Consider the following 8,843-nt stretch of genomic DNA (forward strand, 5'->3'; position numbering starts at 1 on the left):
TGGCCCTTTAAGAACGAGTGGACCAAGTATAAACCCATTTCAAAAACCAGTGGAGGGGGGCTAGAGGGTGACCAAATAAGGAGTCTAACGTCTTATAAGTATGATCCCAAGAAGCTTCTCTCTGAGAAAGTTTTACAACTTTCTGGGCTTTCTCCTGCGTCCTTCCACATTGAAGAGTCCTTAGGTGATTTTCTCTTCTCTCGTTGCTCTGATCGTCCTGTTTGACCACGCTTACGTGTCTGTTCGTTTTGCAGATAGCATTATCATGAGTTCGCGCAATGCCTTACGGATGCAGGCGGTTGCGAACAAAGTGGATAAGGCGAAGGCCAAGGGGAAGCAAGTCGCCTCTGCTAAGGATCAAACTGCTAAGGGCCCTCTTCCCCCTAAGGATCTTCCTCCAGCGCCCATTCCGCCACAAGTCCGTGTGTCGCCAGGTCCCGCTGACCGCCAGCCCATCCTTGTCGACAATGAAGGGACTCCCTCCTTACCTCTTCTCGGATATAACTCCAGCGACCTGGAGTTGAATCTAGATACTATCAGCGATGACCAAGGGGGGTAGTCTGAGAAGCCGGACCGGGCTGGTTGGGAGAAGCCGAAAAAAAGGAAACGGTCTTCGCTGAAACATTTGGAAGGGGAAGGTTCGAAGGGGAAGGAGTCGGTGGGTCCTTCCGATCCTCCAAAATCTCCATCCCCACGGCCTAAGAGTTTGAGCAGGATGGCTCGGGAAGCTGCGGACAAGGCCAGCCAAGAAGACGAGCGAGACAGATTCTTGAAGCTTGAGCAGCTCGCTTTGCATTGGGAGGAGGCCCGGGGATTTGCAGCGGGTTCTCAGTCACAGCCTGACGCACCCCAGGGGAAGCCTTCGAGGTGGGACGGCTCTTCTAGCACGGTGCTTTTTGCCGAAGTGGAGGGAGAGCCTTTTGACGTGTATAATTCGCTGACCTCCCTTCGCGATCAAGGTTCCCTGGTAATGACCAATCCTGTTCGGATCGAGCAATTTGGGGCCCACGCCATGTTACAGGTAAATTTTTATCCTTGGGCTGCCCCTATCTATTCGAACTCATGTAACAACGGAGTCTTGCAGGGTTTAACATTCCTCCGGAGCTTGTCGTTGAAGTGCACGTCCTATCGCAAGAACTACATCAAGTCCGATAAGAAGGTGCAAGAACTTCAAGCCCGGGTGGTGGATCTGGACAACCAGGTGCTGAAGCATGCAGATGAACTGTTGTCCTATGCTGAGCAGATCAAACGCTTATCGGGCGAGCTCGACGTCGCCAGGAAGGAGAGGGAGATCGCCATATCTGAGAGGGAAGTCGCCTTGGCTGAAGGCAAGAAAGAAGGATTCAATGCTGGCCGGGAGGCTGGACTGGTGGAGGGCCATACACGAGGTTTTGAAGAAGGCCAGTCTGGTCGTATTACTCTGGAGGAGCACCAAAAACTCTTGGCTGTGTCTCGAATGGCTGCTGTCCGCGATTTCCTAAAGACGGATACCTTTACGAATGCCTTGGAACTCAAATCCACTGACTCGTTCGCTAGAGGTTATAAGACCTGCGAGTACCAAATCGAAAAACTCGGCGGGTTCCAAGAGTCTTTTGATCGCAGCCGATTGGATATCACTCTTGATGGCGATCTTCAACCCTATCCTCCAGACCCTGAATTGAAGGATGACGAATTCATGGTCTTACGCGCGGAAATGGAAGCCGAGGCTGAGGGCAAAGATGACGACGAAGCTGCTTAAACTCCTCCCTCCTTTTTGACAGAATTTTTTGGTCTTTTTTGTATGACCCCTTCTTCCCCTCGATATATCAGGAACACTAACTTGTACATTTTAGGGGAACTGATCCGTGGGGCATAGCGAACCTGTAAATGTTCATTCATTAATGAAATTGCTCTTTCAATTTGATGTGCTTTGCTTCCTTTTTTTTTCTGTATGGTCATTCCGTCCGTATACGAGAACGTCCTTTGCCAAATTGATTTCGATCGTCTGATCATTGTAACCGGATTATGCCTTTGCATACAATATTTTGCCTTTGCATACAAGGAGTTTTTGACCTCCGAAATGTTGCGTATTGCATCCTCTTTCTTATTTGTTTCGCGTCCTTTTTCGACATGCCTTATTGTCCCGAGTGCGTCTTTCTCAGATCGCATGTTATTTGAATGCGTCTTTTTCGGACCGCATGTTGGACGCGTCTTTTTCAGTTCGCGTTCTGTTTGGATGCGTCTTTTTCTGTTCGCATATTAGTCGCGTCTTTTTCAGCTCGCGTTTTGTTTGAATGCGTCTTTTTCAGTTCGCATTTTGGACGCGTCTTTTTCAGCTCGCGTTTTGTTTGAATGCGTCTTTTTCAGTTCGCATTTTGGATGCGTCTTTTTCAGTTCGCGTTTTGTTTGAATGCGTCTTTTTCAGTTCGCATTTTGTTTGAATGCGTCTTTTTCAGTTCGCATGTTGGACGCGTCTTTTTCAGTTCGTATTTTATTTCGGCAGATTTGCATAGTTGCGATTAGAGAAAAGATGAACACATGCAGATGAGCATAAAAGGGGATAAAAAAGGTGTACATAGTTTTATAAACCAAGTTAAATGAATTTACAGTGGGTACAGATGTTTAATAATAACAATGTTCAACATAGACACAATCTTCCTAACCTTAAAATATACAATTTGGTAATCTGCTAGAAGTCTTTGTTGACGGCCTTTCACAGGCTCCTTGCTCGATCCGTCGGTTGATGGCCTTTCGCAGGCTCCTTGGTGTGCGATCCCACAGTAGTTGATGGCCTTTCACAGGCTCCTTGGTGTGCGAGTCCCCGTCGGTTGATGGCCTTTCACAGGCTCCTTGGTGTGCAATCCCACAGCAGTTGATGGCCTTTCACAGGCTCCTTGGTGTGCGATTCCGCTGCAGTTGATGGCCTTTCACAGGCTCCTTGGTGTGCGATCCCACAGCAGTTTGAGTTCTCAGGTTTAAGCATAGAACCTTTTTAAGTTCTGGATGTTCCACGGGCGTGGCAAATTCCGTCCCTGCATGTCCTGCAGCCTATACGTCCCTTTCTTTTTTATCTCCACTACTTTGAACGGCCCTTCCCACGGGGGTTCTAGTTTGCCTACATGCTTTGAGACTTCGATCTTTTTTAGCACGAGATCCCCCACCTGGAGTTGTCGCGGTCGAACTCTTCGACCCTGGCTTCTCATCATCAATCCCTTGTGGTGTAGAATCCTCGCGTACACCGCGTCTCTCTTTTCCTCGATCAAAGTGAGATCAAAGCTTCGCTCATGCTGGTTAACCCCAGGATCGTACATCGCTACCCTCTGGGACTCTTCCCCGATCTCTGCTGGGATGATAGCTTCCGTTCCATATACTAAGCAGAATGGCGTCTCCCCTGTTGCGGTTCGCGGTGTTGTTCTATAAGCCCATAGGACCCCTGGTAGTTCATCAACCCACGATCCTTTATTCTCTAGTCGTGTTTTCAAATGATGGAGGATCGTTCGGTTAGTCACCTCTGTTTGCCCATTGGCTTGCGGGTTCGCAACTACTGTGAAATGTTGTGCGATCTTAAGCTCCTTGCACCATCCCGTAATTTTTTTTTCCCTGGAATTGCGTACCATTGTCAGAAATTAATATGCGAGGTAGACCAAACCTGCAGATGATGTTTTTCCAAATGAAGTTGATGACTTCTTTCTCGGATATCTTCGCGACCGCTTCTGCTTCGACCCACTTGGTGAAGTACTCCACCGCCACAATGATAAACTTTTTCTGGGCTGGTGCTGGGGGAAAAGGTCCAACGATGTCGATCCCCCATTGGTCAAATGGGCAGGCTATTTTGATTGGTTCCACCGGGGTCGCAGGTTGGTGTATCAGGGATGCATATTTTTGGCAGCTCTCACATTTCTTCACCAGCTCTTTGGAATCCTTTGCCATCGTAGGCTAATAGAATCCTTGACGTATTATCTTCTGCGCCAACGACCTCGCTCCCGAGTGGTTACCGCAGCTCCCTTCATGAATCTCTCGCATGACATATAGGGCTCTATCCTCGTCTAAGCACTTCAGGAGGGGTCCATCAACTGTTCGTTTATAGAGCTGTCTTGACAACATGGTGAATCGGGTGGCTCGAAATTTAACTCTCTTTGCAGCGATGGGGTCAACAGGCAAGGTGCCGTCCTCAAGATATTTGGCAATCTCGTCCTTCCATGATTCGAGTTCTGCGACCGTCTGAACCTCTGCCCCGCCTGCGATGCTCGGTCGCCCTCGAACCAGGGCAGTAATCTTGCGATCTCCAATTCCATCCATGGTGGCCCCAAATTTGGATAAGGCATCCGCCTTGTCATTTTCTGCTCTAGGAACCTGCAAAATCGAACATCTGTCAAATTTTCTCATCCACTACTGGGCGATCTCTTTGTAAGATGTCATCGTTTTCTCCCTCGTCTCATATGTCCCTTCGATCTGCAGCGCGATTAGCTGAGAGTCCGTGAACACCTCCAAATCTTTGGCGCCCGCCTGGAAAGCGAGCTCTAGCCCCAGTATGAGCGCTTCGTATTCGGCTTCATTGTTGGTCACGGGGAAGGCTAGACGAACAGCTACCTCGATCTCAACTCCCTTCGGTCCCTGTATCCATACTCCTGCCCCTCCACTGTTGGCGTTCGAGGCTTCATCTACGTGCAGCATCCATTTGGGGGTTCGCTCCTCGACGACCATGGGTAAGTTGGGATCGCTTGCTAGTTCTATCACAAAGTCCGCTAGTATATGCGCTTTTTGGACCGTTCTAGGTCGATACTCTATGTCATATTGTCCCAACTCTACCGTCCACTTGATCAGTCGACCTGACGCTTCGGGTCGCGACATTACGTGCTTCAGGGGGTAATTCGTTAGCACGATCACCCTATGCGATTGGAAGTATGGTCGTAGCTTTCGAGCAGTGACCACCAGCGCAAGCGCTAACTTCTCCATCTCCGTGTATCTTAACTCGGCTCCTTGGAGCATTTTACTCACATAATAGATGGGATTCTGTTGGCCTCCCTCTTCTCTTACTAGCACCGAACTGACCGCATGCTCCGATACACCCAGGTAAAGGAACAGTTCCTCACCCTCTTTCGGGTTTGCCAATAGGGGGGTTGCCAGGTATTCCTTCAACTCTTGCAGGGCCTTCTCGCACTCCTCATTCCATTCAAAGTTTTTGGGCTTCCTCAAAACCCTGAAAAAGGGGAGACTTTTGTCTGCTGATCGCGAAATAAACCTGCCGAGGGGGTGATTTTCCCCGTTAACTTCTGAACCTCTTTGATCGTGGTCGGTGATCGCAGATTCATGATGGCTTGAATTTTTTCCGAGTTGGCTTCGATCCCACGCTCGCTGACCATATATCCTAAAAACTTTCCTCCTCCTACTCCGAATGTGCATTTGTTTGGATTGAGCTTCATCCCGTATGATCTCATAATAGCAAATGCCTGGGCGAGATCCGCGAGGTGATCCTGCGACCTCTTGCTCTTTACGAGCATGTCATCCACGTACACTTCCATCGTTTTTCCGAGCAGGTTCCCGAACATCTTATTAACCAGGCGCTGGTATGTGGCTCCTACATTCTTTAAACCAAAAGACATCATGTTATAACAAAAAATTCCTTTCTCCGTGATGAAGGAAATCTTATCTCCATCTTCCTATGCCATGTGGATCTGGTGATACCCTTGGTACGCATCCATCATCGAGAACATCTCGTAACCTGCTGTAGAATCCACCATGACATCGATCCGAGGCAACGGGTAGGGATCTTTTGGGACGCCTTGTTCAGATCTGTAAAGTCCACACACATTCGCCATTTCCCGGAGGATTTGGGGACAAGCACTACATTAGATAGCCAATCAGTATACTGAATTTCCGCTACATACCCGGCATTGAGTAGCTTGTCCACTTCCTTTCGGATGATTTCGTTTTTGTCGCTCCCGAATGATCCCTTCTTTTGCCGCACGGGTCGCATTGTTGGATCTACGTTTAGTCTGTGCACGATCACTTCCGGGTCGATCCCCGTGAAATCAAACGGACCCCATGCGAACACGTCCATGTTCTCCTTTAGATATTTGATCATCGCCATCTCCCTCTCCTTCATGCTCGCACCTATCCTGGTGGTTTTGTCCGGCTTATCGGGGGTGAGCTGCACGACTTTGTAATCCTCACTGGGCTTTAGATGTTCGGCCTCATAGGGCCGTGGCTCAGCGTTCTCCTTGACCTTTCTCTTCTTTGCTTCGGGTTCTCCCTTCAATGATAAATTGTAACATTTTCGAGCCTCTTTCTGGTCGCATGCTACCTCTCCGACCCCACGATCCGTTGGGAATTTCACCTTCATATGGTAGGGGGAGATGACCGCCCTGAACGAATTCAGTCCTGGCCTGCCCAATATCACATTGTACGCAAATGGTGTGTCTACTACCAAAAATTTCACCATTGTGGTCCTCCGCTTGGGTTCGTCTCCTATGGACACTGGCAACTCGATCATCCCTAAGGACGTCTCTTCGCTTCCACCGAATCCGACTAGCGGGGTTCTGACCGGCTCTAATCGAAGATTTTCTAAGCCCATTTTGTCGATCACACTTTTGAAGATGATATCTGCAGAACTCCCACTATCTACCAAGACCTTATGAACTGTGAAATTCGCTATGTCGAGTCTGATGACGATTGGGTCGTTCATCTCCCCAGTCTCTTCTGGTTTGTCAGAGCTGTTGAAGGAAATGGCTTCCTCTTCTTCCACCTTCAGCACGAACTCTTTTCCTCGGCTTGAATTCATAGTCCGTGCGTACCTCTTCCTATCTCTGTTCGAGCTGTTTGGGCTAGAGCCCCCTGCGATCGTGTAGATTACCCCTTTGGTTGGCGCATTATTTCCGGTGGTTGGGGCATGTGTCGACTTCGAGGGCCCCGGGTTCCGATCTCGGCTTCTCGACCTACTCTTCCTGGTCTCTTCCCTGCCCGCTTTGCAATTATGAGGGACTCGGTCTCTAAAGTACCCCTGTCTCATTAATCTCTCAATTTCATCTTTTAATTGGAAGCATTCTTCCGTGTTATGCCCCCTCTCCCGGTGAAACCTGCAGTATTTGTTAGAGAATTTTTTGGAGGGGGTATACCTGGTGTGCCTCGGTCATTTGAGAACATCCGCATTCTCGACCATCATCAACGCCTTTTCCCGTGACATTGGCGGCGGGGTGTAGTTATGGTATTTGGGAATGTACTTGGGTTTCCTTTGCTTTTCCTGCTTTTGCCTACTTCCCCCGACCTCTCTCGCCTCGTTCGATCTTTTGTACATCTGCTCATGCTCCTTCCGCTCATAATCCTTCATCGCATTCATCTCCTTCTCATCGATATATTTTTGGGCTAGAGCCATAAGCTGCTCGGCATCTCCTGGCGGGTCGCGTGCGAATGCAGACGCGAATTGACCCTTCTTCAATCCATGAGTCAGGATACTGACCATCATATCTATGCGTAGATCCTGGATCTCTATCATTTCGTTGTTGAACCTCCCCACAAAGCTCTTCAGTGTTTCGTCCTCTCTCTGTCGTATAGTGAATAAGTGGGTGGCAGATCTCTTTTGTTTCCTCCGACTCGCAAAGTGGAAGGAGAACTTTTGGATCATTTGTTCATGCGAATCAATGCTCCCCCGAGGCAAGTTAGTGAACCACTCTTGTGTTTTTCCTGTCAATGTGGTCGCGAACAATTTGGCCATGATCGGTCCTGGCTGTCCGTATAAGTTCATCACCATGTCGAAGGCCGCCACATGCTCGTAAGGATCCTTAGTTCCATCATACCTCGGCAAGTCGGGTACTCGGAATCCTGGCTCTACCACTTGGACCAGGATGTCATTGCAGAAGGGTGAGTTTTTGTTGTGCGCAACTATTTCACCTCGCTTTTTGAGTTCGTCTATCTGTCTGTTGAGGTTTTCTATCTGTTTCCCTACGCTCTCTACTTCCGCACGCGAAATTACTGGTTCCCTTCTCTTCGCACGACTGTGGCTGCTGGAGCCGGCGTCGGATGACGCTGGTCGTTTGCTGCGATGCTCATGTTCGCCTTGCACCCTCGACTCTCTCAGCGGCTCCACGTTCTCGAATAACTGCCTCCTCGCCGTTTCTTTGACCAGTGGAGTCGCGGTTCTTCTTTCATATTCCACGATTGCTTTCCGGCTAGCTTCCTCTATCATCTTCTGCAACTCGTCAGGAGTTAGTTGAATGGTCGCTCCTGTTCCTTTTCTTGGTGTTTCTTCTTCCCCGGCGTTTCTCCTCGATGAACCTTCCATTATGCTAAGGAATTCTCAGATGTTCCCACAGACGGCGCCAACTGATCCGGGTCGAATTGTTCGATCTCTAGTGACGATCTCACTGTAGACGGATTAACTCTTCCGAACCAGATTTTGGGTCCACTGAGAATAAAACACGAACCGTGAGCTCGTCGGGCACGTCCCCGACAATAACCCTCTGACACTCAAGTTAGGTTGATCGAGAGAAATATATGCGATCTAGGAATTCGGCCTCAATTAATGCGTAACAGTTACCTCATTTATAATGCGTCGGGGTCTATTTATAGAACACAGTTGTACGTCCAGTATTGGGCCACGTGGCCTTATCTTATCGGTGCGTGTTCTGATCGAACGGTTGTCATCATCCGGGTCTTCAGTCAGACTGTGCGATCCGGGTCGGGTCAAGTGCGACCCGTTTGCTACAAAACACGCGGATCCTGATCGTGTGCTATAATGCCCTTAATGAAGGGTGTTTTGGTCCTTTTGCAGGTGCGGTATGTGCATACACATCATATGTCAACTACTGATGGTGGACAACATAATTAGAGAAAGTTTAAAAGGTTGTACATTTGTTTAAAAGCACTTA

This window comes from Sesamum indicum, linkage group LG2 (assembly GCF_000512975.1).
Source record: "Sesamum indicum cultivar Zhongzhi No. 13 linkage group LG2, S_indicum_v1.0, whole genome shotgun sequence".
NCBI lineage: Eukaryota > Viridiplantae > Streptophyta > Magnoliopsida > Lamiales > Pedaliaceae > Sesamum > Sesamum indicum.